Source organism: Mesoplodon mirus (assembly GCF_964341445.2).
Source record: "Mesoplodon mirus genome assembly, chromosome: 7".
Classification (NCBI taxonomy): domain Eukaryota; kingdom Metazoa; phylum Chordata; class Mammalia; order Artiodactyla; family Ziphiidae; genus Mesoplodon; species Mesoplodon mirus.
The window spans coordinates 56,610,928-56,636,513 of NC_138983.1; the positions used below are offsets into that span (position 1 = coordinate 56,610,928).

General features: G+C 41.2%; 1 protein-coding gene across 2 annotated transcripts in view; it reads left to right on the forward strand.

Moving 5' to 3' along the window:
- The first annotated feature begins 305 nt into the window (after window positions 1-305).
- The window catches only part of FAM168A (family with sequence similarity 168 member A), a 207,043-nt gene continuing 181,762 nt past the window's right edge, over window positions 306-25,586 (forward strand). The window contains exon 1 of one of the 2 annotated variants that reach the window (XM_082626561.1): window positions 306-535. The gene's annotated coding sequence lies outside the window, so the exon portion shown is untranslated. The remainder of the gene's footprint in view (window positions 536-25,586) is intronic. The other variant, XM_082626562.1, reaches the window with a different exon arrangement.

Here is a 25,586-nt window from a genome sequence, read left to right on the forward strand (position 1 = left end):
CCGTCCCTTGGGGGATGGGCCGCTGTGCGGCCTAACTTGCCTCCTATGTGGTCTTTGAGTCTACAAAAGCCACCCGCGGATGGTTGGCTGTATTCCATTGTCTGAGACCAAGGAGGGAATGGTCCCTCCGCGTCGGGCGCGCGCCGGGAGGCGCCGGCTGCGCGCGAGCCGGAGTGGGGCATGCCGGGAGTTGTGGTCCCGCCGGGCTGAGGCTGTGGGACGTGTCGCGGAGCTGCGCTGGCTCCTCCTTCCCAGCCCTTCTCAGCGGTCCCCCGCCCCTTCCCTCAGCCTCCTCCTCCCTAGCCCGCAGCCCAGCGTCCCCTCCCCCCACCCGTCGGGCTCCTCGGCGGCTACTGCAGAGGATTCAGAGCCGAGTCGCTGAGGAGGAGGAGGCTCCCAGTCCCTGCGCGCCATCCGCCACCTTACTGGACACGGGCGAGGGAGCGAGAGCGTCGCCTCTGTAGCCTTCAGAGAAGACAAGGGCATCGCCGCTTCAGCTGCCGCCGCCGCCGTTTTCGCCTGCAGCGGCTCGCCGGTGAGGAGATCACCCCCCCACCCTACCCCGGTCCGCTCTCCCTGAGCCTGGGCCGGTGGTACTGGGGAGAATGAGAGTGGGGGCTGCGGAGCCCCTTCGCGGGTTGGGGGAAGGGGGTTGAGGTCGCGATGGAACGGCGGGCTGGCTGGGGAGACTTGTCCAGGCGCGGGCTGGGGGTGGGGTGAGGGTGGGACACAAGCAGGTTGGGGGGGGAGAGACAAGGGAAGGGGACTTTTAATGGGAACGACCTGGGACAGGAGCTTGGGGTTGTAGGGTTGGGGTGGAATTTGGATGGTTTTGGGCGAAATGGATGTTGAGACTGGAGTGGGCTGGCTTTTAATGGGGGAGGGGACTGACTGAGGGTGGTGGATTTGGGGTTGGCCTGGAGCAATTGACAGCTTGGGATCTGGGCCGGGTTGCGGGGTAAGGGATTGATTGTAATAGAGAGTGCGATTGCAGAGTTGGATAGGACCCTGGGGGGTGACTAATTCAGGAGGGTGGAATTTGGGGTGGACCTAGGGCAGGCTGATAGAGGTGGTAGGAGCCGGGGGTGAGGAGGGGCTTGGCATGGGCTGAGACCTGAGCTAGAAGTGGGCGCTTGGCATCTGGGGGTGGTGGAATTTGTTGAGATTTTATGGCATAGCGTGGGTTAGGAGAGCAGAGGAGGTAGAATTCGGGGTTTTCCCGGTGAGTGCTTATGGAGGTTGGAATAGGAGCTGGTGGGGGTGGGACTTTGAATGAGGGGAGTGTGAGGGTGAGCTGGCAGGAGGGGGTAAAGTAGAAGTTAGGCCCAAAATGGGCGGACAAGGATTGAAATTGGGCGGGGAGGGGAAGGCGGGGGGAGCACAGTGGGATGGGATTTAGAGTGATCTTAGAACCACTGGTGGCTCCCTGGGTACAGGGTGAAGGCAGAGGGCACAGAAGATGCTTCTGGGCTGGACTCACTGAAAGAATAGTGGCAGGTGGTGAGCAAGGTTGGGGGATGGTATCTTGAAGAAAATGTCTCTTGGCCAAGGTGGCAGAGGGAGTTTTGGGGCAAGAATGTCTGAGATGAACTGGTAGGACTGGAGAGGTGGTTGCTGATAGTGAGGTAGCAGATGGGGCTAATTAAGGAGTGGGAAACCTGGGGTTGTTGGTATGGAGGGGGCAGGGAGGATGGAGACGGGCAGTGAGCAGTGCTGGGAAGAGGTGGATTGGATGATTCTGGAGAAGGATTGAGATGGCCTCCAAGAGACACAAGAGGGTTGGGAGTTGGACTTAAATGGACAGTTTTGGAGGCTGTGGTTGGGGAGAGAGAAGGTACATAAAAGACTTTTCTAGAGGACTTCTTAAGCTGTTAGTTTTTGTTTGTTTCACTTGTATTAGTATCATATTTGGAAGTAAACCAACACAAAGGGTAAAGTTGAGAGGGGCTTAAGTTAAGGTAGAATTGAGGAGGGGAAATTATCTTCTTTTTTTTCTTTTTTTGAGGAGGGGAAAGTATCTTCTATTATTCATGTATTATAAAAAGAAAGTTGGGGGAGAAAAACCCACTCCAGTAACTAAAGATGAAGAAGATGAAACTGGAATGTGATAGATGTCTTTCTATTTGATGTCTCTGCCTTCTCCTTTCCTCTCTCCTCCAGGTGCATTTAAAAATTAGTCCTGGAATTTGGTATTAAATAGATTTGATGAGCTTGAGGAGGTGGTTAAGGGAGCATTCCCTGCTTGAGAACTGATGAATGAGACTGAAAAATACAAGGCTGAATTTATTTCCCAGTCAGGCAATGTGCATGTATTCAGAAAGAGCTTAGGCCTTTTTTTCTCCTCCTCTTAAAATTGATTGCTTGAAGACTCCATTTATTGGTGTCCTGGTTTGCAAGGCAATTAGGCCCATCATTGTATTGCAGGCTAATAATCCAGAGATGAATCTTGGTACCACCGTTTTATGTAAACAGAGAAGACAGAAAATATGGAAATGTCATAAATATTCATTGGTGAGATAGTTCGGTATTTTCATTTGATTCTCTTTTGACATTACCTGATAAGATTTAAAATAATTGGACTATATTTCTGTAGATTGAATTTTCTTCTAAAGGAATTCAGGTGGTTAGAATTCTGTCAGATGTGGATAAAAACATAAAGAATCATTTTTATTTTATTATTTTTAGGAGATGTAAGCGTATTCCATTAACTACAAAAACAATACCTCCATCTATTCATCAGAAATTTTGTTTAAAGCTTAATGATATGCTCATTCTCATGGCAGAAGAGTGATGCTGGAGGGTAGAGAAGGGTGTTAATGGAGGAAAGATCTTTAGGAAAATAGTTTTCTGGACTTAATTGCATTAGCTGTGATATGTTAAACATGAAGTGGCTGTTGATTAGAGCTTAGACTGGGGAAAAAATGGGGAGGGATGTAAGGCACCAACGGGATCAAAATAATTCTTTTTTTGTTCAAGCTTCAGGGTTCAGCTTGTAAACAAACCATTTTCCTTGGCCTTCACAATTGAACACATGAAAATACCCAATATTAAGAATCTTTTTTTTTTTTTTGTAGCTCCAAAATGGGCAGAATGATTGAAGGTTGGACTTATCCTTGGAAGTGAAAGTGTTTTGTTATGAGGAAGCTTTCTGTATTGCAATAAAAATCAGGTTTGAGCAGTTACCCATAATTTGATGAGAGAGTAATCTAACTAATGCAAGCATTTCTCCTCATAACTTTACTCTGGGGTAAATGGTTGCATAACATTGTGAATGTACTTATTTCCACTAAATTGTACAATTAAATACAGTTAAAATTGTAAAAAAAATGAACAAAAAACAGTTGTCAAGGAGCTTTCAGTGTCATGGGAGAGACGGATGATTTAAATGTTGTGAGAAAAGTGAGGCAAAACTAACGTAGTGGTCAAGAGTGTGGGTTCTGAAGTCTGTCCACCATTTACTACTAGCTATGTGACCTTGGGCACAGTGGTCTCATCTGTAAAATGGGCATAAGAGACCTAGTCTCATAGGGTTGTTTTGAGGATTAAACAAAAGAATCCATGGTAAGCATTTAATACAATGTGTTACATTGTACACATTAAAAAATATTAGATGTTATTATTAGATAGAAGAGACTAGAATGTGAATAGCCTTGTGTGTCCTACCATTGAGTTCTTAGTATTATGATATATTATTTAGAAAGGAGGTATTACTGTGTATTATTATCTCACAGTTTATCTGCATATTTGTATGTTGGTACTGTAGTCTAGGAACTTTAAAATTTTTTATTTATTTATTTATTTATTTGGTTGCACCGGGTCTTAGTTGCAGCTCGCAACTAAGCCCATGCGCCTTTATTGAGGCATGTGAACTCTTAGTTGTGGCATGCATGTGGGATCTAGTTCCCTGACCAGGGATCAACCCAGGCCCCCTGCATTGGGAACGCAGAGTCTTAACCACTGCGCCACCAGGGAAGTCCCTAGTCTAGGAACTTTAAACAGTAAAGTACTAAACATATATTAGTTGTGAGTTTCTTCATCTATAAAATAAGAAGAAAAACTGCTGAGAGGTAAAATGATTTGCTTAAGATTACACAGTGAGTGGAAGAGTTTGGGTTACAGCCCTGATATTCTGATTCTTCAACCCTGTTTATATCTTCTTTTTAAATTGTGAGATAAACCATATGTATAAAAGTGCATATAATATAAATCTTCAGTTTAAAGAATGATAGCAAATTGAAGGCCTGTGCTTTTGCTACCCAGTTTAACAAAAAGGAGATTTTTAGTACCTTTAAAGCTTCTTGTGATTCCCTGCCTGATTGAATCTCTGTCCTTCTCCCTCAGAAGTAACCACTTTCCTGAATTTTGTGTGAATCATTCCCTTGCTTTTAAAAATAGTTTTACCAAACAAGTATGTATCCTAAACAATATTTTTTGTACCTTTATAACTTTATATAAATAGAATCATAGTGTAAGTATTTTTCTGTGACTTGCTTTTTTCTTATTTATGATCCTTATTTTTTAATTTTAAAAGAGCTTTATTTCTTCCACCATTAATTAAAATAACATGCTCATAGCAGAAATTGAAAATTACAGAAAAAGTAAAAGGAAGCAATATTATTGTCTATAGTCCCATTACTCAGCAACACTTCTTATTTGTATGTATATTATATATACACATATAAAAATATATTCTTTAGTATATGTCTAAGTATGCGTGTACATACATATATGGGTAGTCAAGATGGCAAGAGGAAGCCAGTTTGCATTTATGGATGATCAGATTATCCAGATGTGGATCAATCATACTTGGAAATAGGAATGGGAGAGTGTAGTAGCAGCCTTTGTGAGCTGTGAAAGAACAGCATCTTAAGAGTTTTTTCTTATTGGCGGATTTTTTATTTACTAGATACTGATTCTTTGTAATACCAGCTTAGAGCTTCATGTCATGTTTTGGCAAGTCACTTAACTCTTCTGATCAGAATTTCTGTGCATCTTTCTTTTTGCAGAAAGGCAGCCTGGTACATTGGTCCTCACCTGATTGTACGGAGGGTCTGTTCTCTGATGTACAGAGTGTACCATGAATAGGAAATCATTAGTTATGCATATCAGAAGCTTAGCAACCTAAACCCCAAGAATTTTTTGTCTACGAGATGTGAAATCCAAATGCATTAATAATCTGTTGGAGTTTCAGTTTACTCTCCTGTAAAGTGGGGCTCAAATGAGGTAATAAATGTGAAAATACTCTTTAAACTGTAAAGCACTATATAAATGTTAGTTGGTTTTTTTTTTTTTTTCCTCTCTAGTTTACAAAAATGAAGTCAGGGCACCCCACACAGAGGTGAAAAGCTTGTCATATTTGGTTTATTGCCTTTCCAAAGGGTTCTTCTCCCAGTGGAGGAGGAATACATGAAGATCAGTTCACAGTTTCTCCCTTAAAACTTGCAGATTGTTGGATATAGTGGGACAGAGAGGGTGCTAGAGGACTTTCTCCTAGTGAATTTATGGGACCTGGTTCTACATTAACTGTGCTGGCTTGCTCAGAAGGAAACAACTGATGCTTTTTGAAGTGGAGGATGCAGTATACAATGTTTACTCTTCACTATGCTGACAAATACAGTCATTTCCCTCTTAGTTTTCTACCTGTAACTTATTACAGGGTAGAGTAGTACAGTGAGATGGATTATTTATGCATAAGTAAAAGAGAGATAATACTCAGTTGTTGGGTTGTTAATGGATTATATGAGATAAGAAGGACAAAGAACCCGGAACACTGAATGGCACATACGTAGTTGGTGCTTAATATGGTAAATACTACTGTTGTTATTTTTATTTTACTTATGAATTGTTTAGAGCTAACTTTTCCTCCAGGCTATTCTTTTATTATTCAGTGTTTTCCTGCTGCTATATCTCCCCTCACTCATTTTACATTTGGAATATACATTTATTTTAAAATTATCATAAGTAAAGCAAAACAAAGAATGTAAATCCTCAATGCATTCCAAGGCCAAGGAACTAGTAGTTGGGTGTGTGACAGATATGTTTAAGACATCTGTTCCAACAAGTATCTATTGAGTGGTTATTAGATGACAGTCAGGGAGTGCTGGGAGTATGGGATACAAAAATTAAAATTCCCTCCTCTTAAGGAGCTTATAGTTAATCTAGTGTGGGGACAGACACGTCACACATAACTGTAGCATAATGGAATAATTGCTACAGTGGGGACCTGGGCAAGGGCCATGGGGAGGATGGAGGTTGACATGGCCTGACCTGCCTGAGGGAGCAAGGAAGAGAGAGATGCTTGGGGGAGTTAATGCTTGAGCTGAGACCTGAAGGATATGTGGGTGTACTAGGGAAGTAGAGGTTACGAATGTTTCATGATGTCAACAGCACAATCTTCCTTGATTTTTCCCTCCCAGTGTTCTTGTAGGCCTTACTTTGTACCTCTTTTTTTTTTTTTTTTTTTTCGGTATGCGGGCCTCTCACTGTTGTGGTCTCTCCCGTTGCGGAGCACAGGCTCCGGACGCGCAGGCTCAGCGGCCATGGCTCACGGGCCCAGCCGCTCCGCGGCATGTGGGATCTTCCCGGACCGGGGCACGAACCCGTGTCCCCTGCATCAGCAGGCGGACTCTCAACCACTGTGCCACCAGGGAAGCCCTGTACCTCTTTTTAAGGGCTTTCTAGCATGTATGTCTACTGTAAAACCAAGTAAACAGGGGCTTAACTGCTGGTGGCGCAGTGGTTAAGAATCCACCTGCCAATGCAGGGGACACGGGTTGGAATCCTGGTCTGGGAAGATCCCACATGTTGCGGAGCAGCTAAGCCTGTGCGCCACAACTACTGAGCCTGCTCTCGAGAGCCCGCGAGCCACAACTACTGAGCCGCGTGCCACAACTACTGAAGCCTGCACGCCTAGAGCCCGTGCTCTGCAACAAGAGAAGCCACTGCAGTGAGAAGCCCGGGCACCACAACGAAGAGTAGTCCCCTGCTCACCACAACTAGAGAAAGCCCACGCGTAGCAACAAAGACCGAACACAGCCAAAAATAAATAAATAAAATAAATGAATTAAAAAGAAAAAAATAAGGGGAGAGATTCTCCCCTCCCTTTAAAAAAAAAACAAACCAAATAAGCAAATCCCCAGACATGCTGTACTATTATGCCCTTATTCTTTCCATATGTTGTGCCTTCCACCTGGAAAGCCCTTCCCCTACTAAGTTCCTTAATCTTTACTTTGTCCATTAGATGAGCTGTACTAATGAATATATTTCATGGTTGTTCTTTCCAGTCTGTTGTTTAGCAGGAAGAGATTTTTGAAGCTTTTGAAACTACCTAATATTTAAGAAGAGATCTTTATTGTTTCTGCTTTCTTAGTAAATGTTGATATTCCTTAGTGTTGGCTCCTTGACTCACTGGACTTTTTAAGATTCTTTCTTTGAGTAGTCTTGCCCACTCTGTTGGCTTTAACTGCTGCTGTATGGTGATGACTCTCAAAATCTCTATCTCCAGCTCCGACCTCTTTCCTGAGCTCTAGACTTGTATATCTCACTGTCTACTGGCAACCTGCATACATCCATTTTGATGGTCCTTAAATTCAGTAGGTCCAGAGCAACTCATTTTCCCCATCTCCTTCTTCTGACCTCTCCCCTTTTGTATCTCCCCCAGAAGTTAAAGTCATCTCTTCCTGTAGTTTTGTCCTAACTTAAAGGCACTGCTGTTCATCCAGTCATTCAAGATATGAATCTGTGCTATTAGTCTTTTCTTCTCCCTTATCTCTATAGCCAAAAATAAATCCTTCCAAATATTTCTGAAACTCATCTCCCCTTTCCTACAGTTATCGCCTTAGTTCAGGCCCTAATCTTACCTGGACAAGGGCAGTAGCCTGCTAACTAGTTTGTATATCACCCATGTAGTAAACCTGTCTTCCACCCAGCAACCAGAACATCTACCCGGTGGTGTATATGTCCACATCACTCCCTTGCTTAAATCCCTTCATTGGCTCTAAAGTCTTAAGCTCCTTAGCATGACATATTAGGCCTTCTATGACCTGTCCTTATGTACTCCTCTGCCTGATCTCCCATCACTGGTAATACTGAGTAGCATGTAGTTTCTACAGATATTTTACAGTTTCACACCTTTGCTCATGCTGTTTCTCCTTTTATTCATCCCTCTGGGTTAAGTGCATCTCCCCTAAGGAACCTTACAGAATTCTTAAGGTTGTCATAAGTGCCCCCATTTTGTTCACAGGGAGTATCCAGTGTGTGCCTCTGTCATAATATTGATACTTGCCCTGTTTTAGGAAAATTGACTGTTTCTGTCTGCTCCTTCACTTAACTGTAAGTTTCTTGGGGGCAGGGGCTGTCTTCTAGTCATCTTATAAAGCCCTAGGTCCTGGAGGGTGCCTTGCAGGTAGTGAATGATTAATTTTTGAACTGAACATAGTAAGGAGAGATGACAAACCAGTAGTATGATATTCTCACGAGGAGTAAGGTGATAGGTGTTTTTCCAGATGTAGGTTTTTATTTATTTAGAATGGAATTTAGAATTTAATTGGATTGATAAAGGCTTTGATGATGATGGTGTATAGCACAAGGTTCAAAAGTAGAAGACAGCAAGATGGTGTGCTCAGAGGTTGGCAAATGCTTTCTGTAAAATATTTTAGGCTTTGTGGGTCACATACAGTCTCTATTATTTTTTTTTCCTTCTCTTTCCCCTCCCCATCTTCTCCCCTCTTCCCTCCTCCTATGTTTCATTCTTAGCTCACAAGCCATACAGAAAGAGGCCATGGGTGTGCCATAGCTTGACAATCCCTGGTATGTTATCAGAAATCAGACTTAAAGTTGTAGACTCCCCCCCACCCCCCACCGAGGTCTGCGGGGGTTCCCCGAACCGAGCCCCCGGCAGTGGAAGCACAGCGTCTTAACCACTGAACTGCCAGGGAAGTCCCTTAAAGTTGTAGACTAGTGAAGAGCAAAGAGACTAAAGCAAGTTCATTTTTCTTGTTTTATTTATTATAAAATTTAGTTCCTTAGGAAATTATGCATATCTTTAGTACTGAAAATAATTGTACAGAATCTTTTTTGTCAAACTACTATTTATCTAAAAGTTTATTTTGTTAAATAGGCCATCAATTTCTTTTTTTAAATATTTATTTATTTATTTATTTGCTTGTGCTGGGTCTTAGTTGTGGCAGGCAGGCTCCTCAGTTGTGGCTCGCTGACTCCTCTGTTGTGGCATGCATGTGGGATCTAGTTCCTTGACCAGGGATTGAACCTGGGCCCCCTGCATTGGGAGCGTGGAGTCTTAATCACTGCACCATGAGGGAAGTCCCTAGGCCATCGATTTCTGTATAAAGATGCTATGAAAACACCTTGGTTTATAAAGCTCCAATACAACTCCCCCACCTTTTTCCTTTTAGGCAGGTGTCTGGGTACTTTCAGAATATGCCTATTTTTATGATATTATAGATTGTGCTTTTTCTTAGATACAGACATTTTGAAGGAACCCTGGGCTGATATATTTTTCACAGTAAACTTCAATCCCTGGCTGACTAGAGATTATAATCTCGATTTGGCTTCTGATCATGTCCTTCAGGTTTGATAGTTTCTGCTGGTGCTCATATTTTCGAGCTTCTGTTTTATAGCTTTATATGCATATCCTAGTTTTCTTTTTTTTTTAAGTATTGTGTTTTTGTTTTTGTTTTTTTTGGCTGCACCACGCGGTTTGTGGGATCTCAGCTCCCTGACCAGGGATTGAACCCAGACCATGGGAGTGAAAGCCCAGAATCCTAACCACTAGGCAACCAGGAAACTCCCTATCTTAGTTTTCTAATGTGTTGTCCTCTCTCTTTTATTTTGAGTTGGTAGCAGAAATCCCTGTCTGTAAATATAGTTACACTATTTATACTTCTGCAAATATAATTATACTATTTTATTTGACCTACAGTGCATAGGTTGGTCATGTAGCATTATTTTCATTTTAAGGATGAAGAAATCAAGAGTCAAGAGGGTAATTTAGTTTTGGCCTTAGGACTAGTAGGAGATGAAGGTGGAAAGACAGAAAGGACTTAATATTTGAATATCTGTGGTAGGCAATATGCTGGGTGCTTTCTCTCCCTTATATAATTTAATCCTCACATTTACCCTGTTTAGGGTATTGTGCCCATTTTACAGAAGAGGAAGCTGAAGCAACTGAGGCCTATAGGGATTAAGTAGCTTGCTTGCATTTGGTTACATAATAAAAGAAGAGAAGCTAGTATTAAAAACCTGATCTGCCTTGCTCCAAAGTCCTTGTTCTTTTTACTGTGTTGTATATAAAAGCTCCCTGGTTTTAAATTCTTAGATCAGTATTTTTCAACCTATTTAGGTGAGCAGTAGCTTGGCTACACATTAGAATCACCTGAAAATCTGTCTTTAAAAAAAGCCCTGCTTCTACCCTGACCAGTGCTAACAAAATTTCTTCACGTGAGCCTAAAGCAGGTGTGTGTATGGGTGTATTTTTTTTTTTTTTAGAAAATATAGATTAAAAAGAAATTGTATTGAGGTATATATACAAGAAAAAGTGCACAAAAAGTGTAACCAGCACTCAGATCAGGAAAGGCGGGCTTCCCTGGTGGCGCAGTGGTTGAGAGTCCGCCTGCCGATGCAGGGGACACGGGTTCATGCCCCGGCCCGGGAAGATCCCACATGCCGCGGAGCGGCTGGGCCCGTGAGCCATGGCCGCTGGGCCTGCGTGTCCAGAGCCTGTGCTCCGCAACAGGAGAGGCCTCTCAAAAAAAAAAAGAAAGGGAACGTTGGGAATTCCCTGGCAGTCCAGTGGTTGGGACTCGATGCTTTCACTGCTGTGGCCCGGATTCAGTCCCTGGTTGGGTAACGAATATGCTGACTTCCAATACCATAGATTATTTTTGCCTACTTATGAACTTTTATAAGGTATGACTGGCTTTTGCACTCAGCTTTGTTTGTGAGGTTCATTTATGTTCTTGTATGTAGCAATAGTTTATCCTTCTCATTGCTATATGGCAATAGTTCTCAAACATTTTGGCGTCTTCACTCTTTCTATTAAAGACCCCAAAGAGCTTTTGTTTGTGGGTTGTATGTACCAGTATTTACTGTGTTAAAAATTAAAACTGTGCATTTAAAAATAATAAACTTATTAAATGTTAGCATATTTTAATGAAAATAACTATTCCACCAAAATAGAAGAATAATATTTAAAATTTTTCCAAATCTCTTCACTGACTGGATACATATCTGCTTCTACATTCAGTCTGCTGCAACTGGTTGTTTTTTTGGTGGTATATAAAGAAAATCCAGTTCCACATATATGTGGCTAGAAAAGGGAGGAATTTTTTTTTTAATAAATAAATAATTTATTTATTTGTGGCTGTGTTGGGTCTTCGTTGCTGTGCGCGGGCTTTCTCTAGTTGCGGCGAGTGGAGGTTACTCTTTGTTGCGGTGTGTGGGCTACTCATTGCGGTGGCTTCTCTTGCTGCAGAGCACCGGCTCTAGGCACGCGGGCTTTATTATTTGTGGCATGAGGGCCCTAGAGTGCAGGCTCAGTAGTTGTGGCACACGGGCTTAGTTGCTCCGCGGCATGTGGGATCTTCCCGGACCAGGGCTCGAACCCGTGTCCCCTGCATTGGCAGGCGGATTCTTAACCACTGTGCCACCAGGGAAGCCCTGACAGGCAGATTCTTAACCACTTCGCCACCAGGGAAGTCCCAGGAGGAATGTTTTAATTGACTTTTTTTATTTTTTGGCTGCACTGAGAGGCTTGTGGGATCCTAGTTCCCCTACCAGGGATTGAACCCAGGCCCCTGGCAGTGGAAGTGCAGAGTCCTAACCACTGGGCTGCCAGGGAATTCCCTTCATTGACTTTTTAGATAACTATGGATATTCTTTTTTTATATACTACACCAAAACTTGTCAGTTGGTAGTTTCTTTAGAGTTCCATTATCTTGTGGAATCTGAAACCACATCAGTGAGCCTTTCATACTCTGTTACACTAAAGTCCATTGGTCTGTTTTGTACTTTGAATGGATTTTCTACTCATGCATAATTTTGTGTCATTATGCTTTGGTCATTTCGAAAACATTGGTTCATTGAGTTATGCAGATCTTCTAAAATTTGACATATTTTATTATACAGTATCAAAAAATCACATTTGTTAATATCTCTACCCATTTCATCAGACAAGTCTTCTCTAGTTTTTGCTTGAAAGCCCAAATTCTATCATTGGCAACAAATACTGACAGTTGTTTTCCTTGAAGTGACAGTCTCACATTGTTCATTTTTGAAAAAATGTCTGCCAAACATCCAAGTCTGAATAATCAGTTTGCCTGGCAGTTGTTCTTTCAAGTAAAAATGGTGTTTCATGAAAAAAAGCAGGTAGTTCAGCTTGCAACTTAATTGCACAAGTGCCTAAGTGCTTTTCCTTGAGATAACTCTTGTACTTTGCTCTGCAGAAAGATGTGTAGTTAAGGACTGAGATTTTTGTGGCTTCAGCAAGACCTCAAAATAGTTCTTTTTTTTTTTTTTTTTTGGCATGGCTATGTAGAATGCAATGACACTTACAGTTTGATGTCACTGCCTTAATTCAATACAAGATGATATAATTTTATTTATTAGTATAATTATGTTTCCTGGCTTTACTGATTTCTTATTGAATAGGTGGATTTGTTAAACCTTTACTAAAAATACTGCTTTGAAAGCTAGCATGAATGCAGTTGGTCTTTCACTTACTAGAACTTTAGAGTTGAGCAGTTTTACAGCTTTGTCAGGATGTTAGAAAATCACTGGGCTTGGGACTTCCCTGGCGGTCCAGTGGTTAAGACTTCGTCTTCCAGTGCAGGGCGTGCGGTTTCGATCCCTGGTTGGGGAACTAAGATCCCACATGCCTTGTGGCCAAAAAACCAAAACATAAAACAGAAGCAGTGTTGTAACAAATTCAATAAAGACTTTAAAAATGGTCCACATCAAAAAAAAAAGAAAGAAAAAGAAAATCATTGGGTTTGATGCTTATTCTTTACCGCCTGTGCACGTGTGTGCACACGTGCATGCGTGTGTGTTTTAATATTTATTTATTTTGGCTGTGCTGAGTCTTAGTTGCAGCATGCGGGATCCTTTGTTGTGGCGTGCGGGATCTTTAGTTGCGGCATGCATGTGGGATCTAGTTCCCCTACCAGGGATCGAATCTGGGCCCCCTGCATTGGGAGCGTGGAGTCTTACCCACTGGACCACCAGGGAAGTCCCACCACTTGTGTTGAAAGAAAGGCATGAAGTGTAGTCTTTAGAGAACTGTGCATAGCTGTGTATAAAAGTGATTCTGTGTCTTCTTACCCTTAACCTGGAGCATTTGCAGCAGAAAAAGAAAAAGATGCAGATGAAGCCACAGCCAAGTGATCTTGTTGTGTAATGACTTTGGTTTTTCACTATGATTGGGCAGAGGGAGATGGAGGAGGTTGGCTAAATAAGTCATAATAATGAGCATTGTCTTACCTTTCAGCCAACACCCCTATACAGTCTGGAACCTTAGTTCTGGGGGGAGGAGAATTAACATTCATTGTGTGCCTGCATTGTGCTAGGCCCTTTATGTGTGGTAACTTATTTAAACTCACAGTTAGACTGTAGGGTGGCCATAATTATTTTATTTTACACATGAGAAAGCTTAGGCTCAGAGATGTAGCGCCTACTCAGGCCCACCAGCCAGTAAGTGACTAGGGTGGGATTTATTCCCAGACTTTGCTACCTCCATAGCCTATGAATGGTCTTTCCTATATTCTGTGCTATCTTCCAAAGACAGTGTGTCACTGATTATTTCTGTATCCTTGATACCTGGAACCTAGTAGGGTTTAGTACATGTTTGTTGAAAAATTGAGTTGGTGCTAAATGAGTGAACCAGTTTTTACAGATTAGGATGTTACCTAACACCCCTGGGCTACTGTGTAGATTGGTGCATGGTAGGGTCTGGTCACCATTGGTGGTTGTTGTGGGGAAAGGGTCAATCTTCTTAATGATAGACTCTGAAACTATTTAAATAATTTGGATATTTAGGAATTGAAGAGATCTAATAAGATGAATTTTCCTTAGATTGTCAATAATCTCTTCAGAAATAGGTAATATATCTATGCTGCCCTTGTTTTCCCCCATACCAGCTGTGAGACCTTGGGCAAGTTACTTTACTTTACTGTACCTCATTTTTTTAATCTTTAAAAAGGGAAGGACAGCAATAATAGTACATAATTCCTAGGTAGTTGAGAGGATTGAATGAGACAATTCATATAAAGAACTTAGCACAGTGCTTGGAATATATTACTGTCAATAAATGGGAGCTGTTATTCATATTATCCTTCTAGAATGAAGCATGGATTTAATGTGACTTTTAGCATGTGAAGAAGGAACAGTATTTTGGCTTTTAAAGCATTTTTTTTTTTTTTTTTTTTTTGTGGTATGCAGGCCTGTCACTGCTGTGGCTTCTCCCGCCGCGGAGCACAGGCTCCGGACGCGCAGGCTCAGCGGCCATGGCTCACGGGCCCAGCCGCTCCGCGGCATGTGGGATCTTCCCGGACCGGGGCACGAACCCGTGTCTCCTGCATTGGCAGGTGGACTCTCAACCACTGCGCCACCAGGGAAGCCCTAAAGCATTTTTATTAGAGAAACAAAGCACTGAATTTATTGGGGTTTTTTTTTTTTGAATTTGTTTTCTGAGTGTAGTTTACTTGGTCTTCCTGACAGGGAAGGTCTGTAATTTTGGCTGTTTGCCTGGGTTTGTTGGTGAACCAGTGCAGGTATAGTATGGCTTTTGGCTCTCCATCAACTTTTTAAACTTTTTAGTCTAGTTGAAACAGTTTGAATTGTTCTGGAGAGTTCACTGATGTTGATAGTTCTTTCTAAATGAAAAATGTCAGTGAATGTGAGAAATGCCCCTTTCTAAATTTTTTTTCTAACTATACTACTCATTACTGAGGGGATCAAATATTTCTCCATAGTACTCTGCCCCAGAACCAAAGGAGGAGGGTGTTTTTCGAATTTTTCTGCATTTATTTTTGTTGGTGGTAATTTTATCCATACTTTTGAGGTTTAAGGCTTTGACAGAACTTTTTTTTTTTTTTTTTGAAGTATAGTTGACAGTACATTTTGATCAGGCTGTGGAGTTATGGAGGAGAAAACCAACTATCCATTCTACATGAGCATATCTGAAAGCCTGCCTGCCCTTCAGTCAAGTGTCAGTGTAGGTACACTGTCTCTTAGATGGGGTTCCCTAGTATGGTTTTTAGTAAGAGAGTTAGCTCAGTGTTCTCTCCCTAACTCTCTCCAGTGTCATTCATTGTTTGCCTCTCCTCCCAGCTTACATGTTTTACCTTTAGTAGTAATGATGTAGTAATGATTGTTTGGTGTTTGCAGGTCTCCAGATGTGCCAAGCTTCTTGCTTTAATGTCTTTGCACATGCTCCTCTCTGGGCCTGGACATCTCCTTTTAACTTTTAACTTGTCTAACTCCTACTCAGCCTTTAAGACTCAGCCTAGGAGTTAACCTTTTCCAGAAAACTTTCCTTGACTTTTCTGGGTTGGGATTGGGTGCCCCGTCTCTGGGTTGCCCTATCTCTGGGTTGTAGTTATCCATTTATTATTTATTGGTCTCCTCTACTTGCAGTGAGCAGGGATTGCATCTAATCATCCTTTTATTCTCAAGAGCTCATTTTTGGACCTTACACAGAATAGGCACCAGTAAGGTCTTGTTGAGTGAATCCATAGTTTCAGCCTGGTCTGTTAGCACTGTAACTTCCCAACCATGTTGTTCTAGGCTGAGTTTTAGTAGAATGACTTTTCTTTTGTGGCCATTGCACCTTCCCCTGCCTCCCCTTGTGTTGTGTCCACTATACTTCAGCTCACACTCATCCTCTATTCTTTGCCCATAGCTGGGTCAGTGGAATGGTGTACACACTAGACATGTATATCTTCATAAAGAACTTGATTTGTGACAGGTCCTGGAATCTCACTTGGAATGAATGAAATCACATTGGTAAAGGGAGAAGTTGGGACCTTATGATTGCTTTTCTAACTCTTAGTTCTTTTCTCTGCTTCCAAGTTTCCTCTTTATTAATTTTTTTGTCAATTTTAACTTTTAGGTAACATAAAATGAATGCTACAAAACCAAACCACAAGTACTCTGCTTATGCATTTGATTTTTTTGAGCATAAGTATAGGATTTGACTTATCTGTTATGGTGGTGGGATGACTGAAACTTTAAGAAATGTAGGGTTTTTAAGCCTTATTAAGCCCTTCATAGTTCCTGACACATGATTTAAATTATGGCTTCCAAAAAAAATTTTGTTGATTAGAGTCTTAGTAGCAGGCAAAAATAATTATTTATGCTTGCATTCATTTAGTTAACATGGATATCAGGCTCTGTGCTAGGTAGGTTCTGATGATACACAGAGATGAGTAAAATGTGGCCTCTGTCTCCAAGGAACTCCCAGGTGCAAGGGAGAAGCTATAAATAAATACATTACAGTTCAGTGTATGGTACATGCTGTAGAATAAGTAGCAGAGAGGGAGGTGTTAATGACTTTTTCAGGGAAGAGTTCTTGGAGGAATAGACACCTGAGCTTATTTCTGAAAGGACATTAGGTCTTGTGTGTGGAAGATTCTGGATACATGGTCAAAATCTGGATTTGAACCCCAGCTCTGCCACTTACTAGCTGTCTGACTTGGGGCAAGTTGTTTAAGCACTCTGAATCTCAGTTTTTTTCCCCTGTAAAGTGAGGATGACCATGTCTGTATCTGCTTTTGAAAGTTGAGAGGATTTAATATATGTGAAAGAATTTCATAAATGTGCTAAACAAATATTATATCCTGTTTGTTTTTCTTTTTAAATAAATTTATTTATTTATTTATTTATTTTTGGCTGCGTTGGGTCTTCATTGCTGCACGTGGGTTTTCTCTAGTTGTGGCGAGCGGGGGATACTCTTCGTTGTGGTGCTTGGGCTTCTCATTGCGGTGGCTTCTCTTTGTTGCAGAGCACGGGCTCTAGGCACACGGCTTCAGTAGTAGTGGCACAGAGGCTCAGTAGTTGTGGCTTGCGGGCTCTAGAGTGCTGGCTCAGTAGCTGTGGCACATGGGCTCAGTTGCTCCTCTGCATGTAGGATCTTCCCAGACCAGGGCTTGAACCCGTGTCCCCTGAATTGGCAGGTGGATTCTTAACCACTGAGCCACCAGGGAAGTCCCTATATCCTGGTTTTTGTGTTTTATTTTCATTGATAATAGTATTTTGACAGATTGGAGCATAAGTTTTCTTACTCAAATCAGAAATGAGAAAAAGAAAAAGATTGGGTATGTTAGTGTATAGATGTCGTTTATAAAGCATTAACACTGTATAAACATCATGATTTAGAGCAAAGAGTTTTTAAGTCCAGAATCCATGAAACTTTGGTTCTGTGCTGCTATGGAAGATACTGCTTAAGATGCTTAAGGGGAGTGGTCTCTGAAAAAGTACTGAGTGTGGTTCTGAGTGACTTGGATGGCAATAAGCCAAACTGGAAAGAGCTCCATTTCTTGTCAGGAGACTTATATCTGTGCCACTATTAAAGGTTATTTAACATTTCAGAATTGCATTTTCCCCATCAATAAAACAGAGAAAAATAATAGTAATTTGCAGACTGAGAATTAGGGATAAAATGGGTAAAGTGCATACTGTTAGCCATAATCAGTTAAAAGTTTAATTTGTAGAATATTAAAACAAATTTTCTCCTCTTTCAATACAAGAGACTTCTTTTAGAGAAACTTGCTTAAAGAATAGAGGGGACTTTCTATCATCTGTACTATACTAAGACTTACAGTATTTTACTTCTTTTTTCAAGTTCATTCCTCAGAAAAATTTTGCAAGGTGAGTTTAAGTCCCAGCTCTTGTACTCAGTGGCTGTATGACCTCAAAGTTACTTAATCTTTCTGTAACTTATTTTATCCATCTATGAGATGGGGATATAGTGGTATTTACAATGTATAGTTGTTGGGAGGATTAAATGAGATAATTACATAAAGTGCTTAGATTGGTGTTTGGCACATGATATGATTTCAATAAATGGTAGCATTGTTATTATCACTTTCATTTTATAAATGAGGAACTGGATACAGATTTAGCAACCTGAATAGATTCACTTGAAACCTGGGATTCAATCCAGGTTTGCGCAATGCCATTACTCTTTATCCTTTTACCAGGCTGCATTTTGTAATTAACATTTTATTTGTTTGGATACTATTCTGAAGTGCTGTAGAGTGTGTTTGGAAATAATCTATTACTCTTAGTTATCTAAAACTTCCTTTCTGTGATGTTTTACTAATAGTTTATATAAACTCAGAACTAAGTTGGTTAGGGAAAGAACTCTTTGGCCTGGTTTTCCTGTGATTAGACAAAATTTAAGGGCAGATATTCTGGGGTCATGGTCAGTGATTAGTAAAAAGAGCAATGTGTTTTTTCCTTCCTGAACAGGTTTATTGAGGTAAAACTGACAAACAGTAAATGACACAAATTTAATGTAGTTTGCTAAGTTTTAGCACGTGTGTACATCTGTGAAACCATCACTGCAATTCAAATAGTGAATATATCTATCACCTCTCAAAAGTTTCCTGGTACTCCTATGCAATCCCTTCTTCCTGCTCTCTCTGATCCCTCATCCAAGCAAACATTGGTCTGCCTTCTATAACTTTTTACTTCTATTATTATTATAGATTAAACAATGGTTTTGAAGTCAGAGCAATCAGGACTGAGATCCCCAGTCTGCCACTGTGTTAGTTGGGTGACCTTGGAGAAGTCATTTTATCTCTCAGCCTGGTTTACTCACGTGTAAAATAGGGATTCTATCACTGGCCCAAAGGACCATGAGGAAGAGAGGAACAGTGTGTAGAAAGAGCCCAGCGTGGCGCCTGACTCATAGCTGGCCTTCAGGCCCTGGAAGTCGCCAGCCCAGAGTACATTTAGGAGTCAGAGCTCCAAAATGCTTTTCTATCACCTAGACCTTGTGTTCCCTCTTACTGAATGAGCTTTCTTGAAATAGGAAAGTTTAGATTAAGCAGCTCAAGGACCTAAAGGGCTTTCTGGTACTCCTTCCTTCCCTCCTCCATGCCCAATGTTCCACATGCTATTAATTATGAACAGATGTTCTTCATAAATAAGCAAAGAACTCCACCACAGATTTTTGAGTTCTTTATGCCTATGTTTAAGTCTGGCATTGTGATAAAGCTGCATGAGCAATGAGCTTGTAGTCAAAGTTCTGGGTTTTAGTTTCCATGCTGTCTTAGGCAAATTGTAAAATCTTTCTGAGCCTCAGTTTTCTCAGATATAAAGCTGGGGCTGGGCTTCCCTGGTGGCACAGTGGTTAAGAATCCGCCTGCCAATGCAGGGGACACGGTTTGAGCCCTGGTCCGGGAAGATCCCACATGCCACGGAGCAGCTAAGCCCGTGCACCACAACTACTGAGCCTGCGCTGTAGAGCCCGTGCTCCGCAACAAGAGAAGCCACCGCAATGAGAAGCCTGCGCACCACAACAAAGGGTAGCCTCTGCTCGCCCCAACTAGAGAAAGCCCGCATGCAGCAGCAAAGACCCAACACAGACAAAAAATAAAATAAATAAATAAATAAATAAAAGTAAAGTTGGGGCGGATCATACCACACAAATTTGTTGGGAGGATTAAAGGAGAATTTTGAAAATGAATTGTATGATGATGTCATAGTTCATCTGCATTGTCCCGTGACTGCCTTGCAGTGTTAGAACTCTGTGAAAGGTTCAGGTAGCATTTAAATTTGATATCCTAGAGGTTTTTTTTTTTTTTTAAAGTATATTTTATTAGGTTTTACTAATAGGTAGCACAAAAAAGCAAAAACCAAAGGTTAAAAGTGCTTAGAATTTAAAGTCAGAGAAACGTTAATTCAAATTTTAGTTTAGTAGCTGTGTGACCTTGGGCAAGTTATTTATTTTCTCTGAGCCTTAAATTCTCACCTGTCAATAAGGGATATCTGGTCTTCCTCTGAGGGTTATTGTGAGGATTAGAAATAATATGTGTACAGTGGTTGGCAAATAGCAGATAGCCAGTGATACTAGTTTCTTTCCTTCCATTTCCAAAATTGGTAGATATGTGGAGTTCAGTGAACTATTACTGAAGGGATTACTTTTGTCTTCCCCATTCCATGATACAGTTTGGCCCAGGATAGCCATTAGGTGGTGTCTCAGATTTCCCATTTAAGTCTGAAAATGCAGCTCGAGGTTTATGATGCCAGCAGTTATTGTAAAGGGATTTTCTTTTTCCTAATGGAGGAACTGATGCCATGTTTTTGTACTTTCTGATTAATTCTCATTGCTGTAGCTGGAGGTACTTTGTATTGTGGGAGCCAGGGAAACCGGTATCCATTTTCCTTGTCTCTTCTGTCTGTGTTTATTTGGGTTGGAGAATTGTCTAAAGGCTTCTTAGTGAATAAAGTAGATTTGCTAAGTTCAGATTCTTCCTTCCTGGGTGAGCCCAGGAATGACCTAGTGGGGGGAAAAACAAATAGGAAATTGTGGGGGTGATTGGTGAGTTCTGCTTGTAAAGTTGTCAGCAACTTTGAGTTTGGGGGCAGCGGAGAAGAGTTGTTCCTCCGTTCCCCTCTTCCCCTCCAGAGCGTTTACAGCCCAACACAAAGGGAGCTTTAAGATGGAGGTCTGCATTGTAATTTCCTAGAAATTGCAGCTTCTGGTAACGGCTCATTCAGTTTGCACCTCTTTGCTGCAGTAGATGAAACAATGGGGACAATAAAGCCATTTATCTGATAGCTGTAGCCTCAATGGCATGTTTGTTTTAATAATGGTATAATTTGCAGGGCTCATAAATTGTGATTTTATTCTCATGGAAATACTGCCTGGTGGTATTTGGATTCTCAGGTCTCCTGTTGTGGATAATTTCACTAACATCCTGGCTGACAATTCTCTTTATTCCACACTTCGTTTTAGATTGTTCAGGCTGGTTGGGTAATTAGACCAGTGCAGAGCCAATTTTCTTTAGTTTGAGGCTGGCAGGTGGTTACTAGGTAACTAGAGGATCTTCTGAACAGGCAAGAAATTCTGCTTAGGGATTCAAGGCAAAAAAGCTGAGTTTGTTCTTGATTGTCATGTGGAATTTTTTTTTTTTTTTTTTTTTTTGCTGTACGTGGGCCTCTCACAGTTGTGGCCTCTCCCGTTGCGGAGCACAGGCTCCGGACACGCAGGCTCAGCGGCCATGGCTCACGGGCCTAGCCGCTCCACGGCATGTGGGATCTTCCCAGACCGGGGCACGAACCCGTGTCCCCTGCATTGGCAGGTGGACTCTCAACCACTGCGCCACCAGGGAAGCCCCTGGAATTTTTTTTTTAAGGTTTTGTCTATCCAACGCCAAAATATCTGAAAGAAAAAAAATTTTTTTTCCAATCATCTGAATATTTACTTTCCATGGTACCAAACATCCCATTCTATTTGGAAAATCATATAGTTGAGTTTTTAATATTCATCTACATGTTTTTTTCTGGGAGTATTCACAGAGGGCAAAGGATGAGACTAGCTACCATGTGCTAGACATTGTCCTAGGTGATACACACATTATATCTAAATCTTAATTAGAACCCTGAGAGGTAGGTATTGTTTCTTCCATTTTACATATGCAGAAACCTAAATTCAGAGAATTTAAGTAACCAAATTAAGGTATCTCAGTTAATACGTGGTGGGCAGTTTACCGGACTCAAACCTCGTGTTAGGTTTTTAATTATAGCATAAGATATTCTGAAGATACATTAAAGTTTCTCTTCAGCTCTTAGACATTACAGTGATTGGCTCAGTAATATATTGTACATGAATTAGTACCTGTCATCAGATGTATATCTGATTGTTCTTCCTGTCATCTAATTTTTTTAAATCTAATTTTTATTTTATATTGGAGTATAGTTGATTTACAATTTTGTGTTAGTTTCAGGTGTACAGCAAAGTAATTCAGTTGTACATACACATCCATTCTTTTTCAGATTCTTTTCCCATATAGGTTATTACAGAATATTGAGTAAAGTTCTCTGTGCTATACGGTAGGTCCTTGTTGGTTACCTATTTTATATATAGTAGTGTTATATGTGTCATCTAATCTTATATTATTACAGCAGTTAAGGTTCATGGAGTATTTTGATTATCTTACCAAAATTAAAGGCCTTCCAGACATATTCTGTTTTAGGAATTCTTTAAAAGTTTGGCACTATATCATGCGCCAAAACATGATATAGTCGCTGGAAATAACCTCAGACTTGTAGTTTGGGAACTGGGTTTTAAAATCTGGGCACTGCCACTTATTGGATGGTTTTGGATAAACCTTTTAACCCTCATTGGCTAACCGTTACTCCTTGCATAAGCCTCGTTACTCCTTGCATAAGCCTCGTTTTGCTCATCGGAAGAATAGGGATATGATACCCACATTAAAGGGATTTTAGGGTTAGTGCCTAGTATATGCCTGTAACATAGTAGGGGCTCAGTAAGTGCTGGCTTCCTTCCTTCTTGACTTACTCTATTACTGAACTATTGGGATAATTTGATGCTTCTTTCATCATTGGCCACAGGATTTACTAAAAGACGGCCAACTTCTAGTGCTATTTTGTTACATTTCATGTTGATGCTGTTAAACTGTATAAGAGTTCATTTTTCTCTAGGAACTTGCTGCCCAAACTAGGTAATTTGTTTAAGGGACATTTAGACATCTGGTTCATTGTTTATACTCTTAGGCAGGAGAGTGAGTGCATATATGGAAAGGGCATTGGATTTGTGATTATACAAACTTGGTTAAAGTTCTAGCTTTGCTGCTTACTAGCTGAGTTGCTTGGGACAACTGACTTTCTCTAGCTGAGACCTGGAGGAGGAATAATAATAACTGACCTGTTTTGTTGTGAGGATCAAATGAGAATGGATGTGAAGATGCCTTTTAAATTGAAAAATGCTAGGTGAGATAGTAACCATTATGTGACTTGCATAGTTAGACCAGGTGGGGCTTAGTGAGAATCCACTACTGTTTTAAGAGAGAAATTTTAAATTTCACTTGAACTGTATAAAGGAAACATTTTTTTTTTTTTTTGCGGTACGTGGGCCTCTCACTGTTGTGGCCTCTCCTGTTGCGGAGCACAGGCGCCGGATGCACAGGCTCTGCGGCCACGGCTCACGAGCCTAGCCTCTCCGTGGCATGTGGGATCTTCCCGGACTGGGGCACGAACCCGTGTCCCCTGCATCGGCAGGCGGACTCTCAACCACTGCGCCACCAGAGAAGCCCCATAAAGGAAACATTTTGATGAGTTTTATGTTAGCTCTTGGGGACAGCTGAAGAGAACAGGCTAGAATGAGGTCCTGGGTAGAGAAAGCATTGAGTGTCTATAATTGGATGGTAGAGGTGAGAATGGGGTGGGGTGGGAGTACAGCTGTGAGTCAGGCCAAGGGAACTTAGAGAATAGTTAAGACATGAAGTTTGGATCTTGGTCTAGTCTTGATCCATAGAGCAAAGAAGAGGGAGGCTCCTTGATTAGAAAATCTTAGAACACTGAGCAGTGTGTGGAGAACTGGTTGAAAGAGTAGGGATGGTTGAAAGAGTAGGGATGAGAGAAGCTAACAGTTTTAGCTTCTCTCATGAGGACGCTCAAGTTGAAATCCCAGTTTTAAGTCTTCTAGGAATACGTACAGAAGTAAAATAGATTTTGTTTCATTCCCAACTCCTCCTACCCCACAACAGCTGTGTGTCCATTTTGGCAGGGGTGGGGGGACGTTCCAAGTGAAGCTTGTGCTTATTGTGCATGAATCACTTGGTGGCTCTCAGGTGGGAACATCGGCATGTTTTCATTTAAAGAGGTGCAGGTGGCTGGCAAGTGGGGAATTAGAAAGCTTAATTTTATGCAGTCATATTCAGGTTATCTCTTCCCTGAAAATTGGTTCTGTTTACAGCATTTCAGTAGTGCAGATGGTATTTTTCATAAGTGGAACATCAACCAAAAAAATTTTTTTTTATAAATTTATTTTATTTATTTTTTATTTTTGGCTGTGTTGAGTCTTCGTTGCTGCACATGGGCTTTCTCTAGTTGCAGGGAGCGGGGGCTCTTTGTTGCGGTGCACAGGCTTCTCATTACAGTGGCTTCTCTTGTTGCGGAGCATGGGCTCTAGGCTCATGGGCTTCAGTAGTTGTGGCGCACGGGCTTAGTTGCTCCGCAGCATGTGGGATCTTCCCAGACCAGGACTCGAACCCGTGTCCCCTGCATTGGCAGGCGGATTCTCAACCACTGCGCCACCAGGGAAGCCTAACCAAAATTTTTAATGTGTTTAATTATTGATGTGTCTGAATGGTGCAGTGTATTGGTTAAGATAAAGATTTTTTCATATGAAGAAAGCCTTCTGGCTCTGAAGTTTGGTACTACACCAGTTTTTTCATTTTTCTCTCAGGAGGATGTTGTTTTTTTCTTTACTACAAGTGCCTGCATTATGCTTTCTGCATCATTACCTTCTCTTTTGAGTATTGAGGTAGAATAGTTGTTGAATAGGATAGTTTCAAAGCCTCCATTTATTTGATTATCAGAACACATTTAGGCCTCTGTCTTCTACCTCCTTTGTCTATTAGTTTGAAGGTGTTGCAGTGATTAGGTAGGAGATGGATTTCTATAGGCTCCACTCAGAATCAGTCTGAGTTATTTTATATTAACTTCTCATATAATAATGTCAACTGATATTTGCATAATTTTTTTAGGTAGGTATTTTGTTATTAAAATTTTTTTTCTTTCTTCTGACCTGTTTCTTGCACTAAATTGGTAGCTCTTTTGGGGCAGGACCATGTATTTCTTCATCTTTGTATTCACTGTATTCAGCACAGATCTAATAATAATGATGCTAGCTGCACTGTGCTATATATCTGACATTGTTCCAAGGGCAATATTTGTTTCAATCCTCATTATCCCCATTTTATAGAAGAAAAAACTGAGACTTGGAGAAAGGAAGTAACTTGCTCAGTCTCACATATAACGAAGGGATGCAGCTGTGATTAGAACCCAAGTAGTCTAGGACTTCCCTGGTGGTCCGGTGGTTGAGACTCCAAGCTTCCCACTGCAGGGGGCACGGGTTTGATCCCTGGTCAGGGAACTAGGATCCCACATGCCGCGAGGCATGGGGCACCCCCCCACCAAAAGAAAAGAACCCAAGCAGTCTGACTTCAGAGCCTACGTACTTAACCTCTACCCTATAATTTCTCAGAAACTGCTTGTAAGCATATATAGGTATATATAAAATGTATCTTATTTGCACCTTAAAACTCTGTGAAGCAGATATGCTGTATCCACTTTATAGATGAGGAAAAGTGAAGTAAATTAATTATACAAAGTTATGCATCTGTTGAGTGGCAGAATCTGGAGTCCAACTCCCTGGCTTCCTGACTCCAACTCCCATATTTTTTCCCCTCTATCATTACTATAGCCATTGGTTAGAGCTGTACATCTATTTTAGGAATAATCTTTTTAGGTATGGAAATAAATTTATTTATCTAGACTATCTGGCTATAAGAGGCAGGTTTAAAGAATCTTTCTGTACT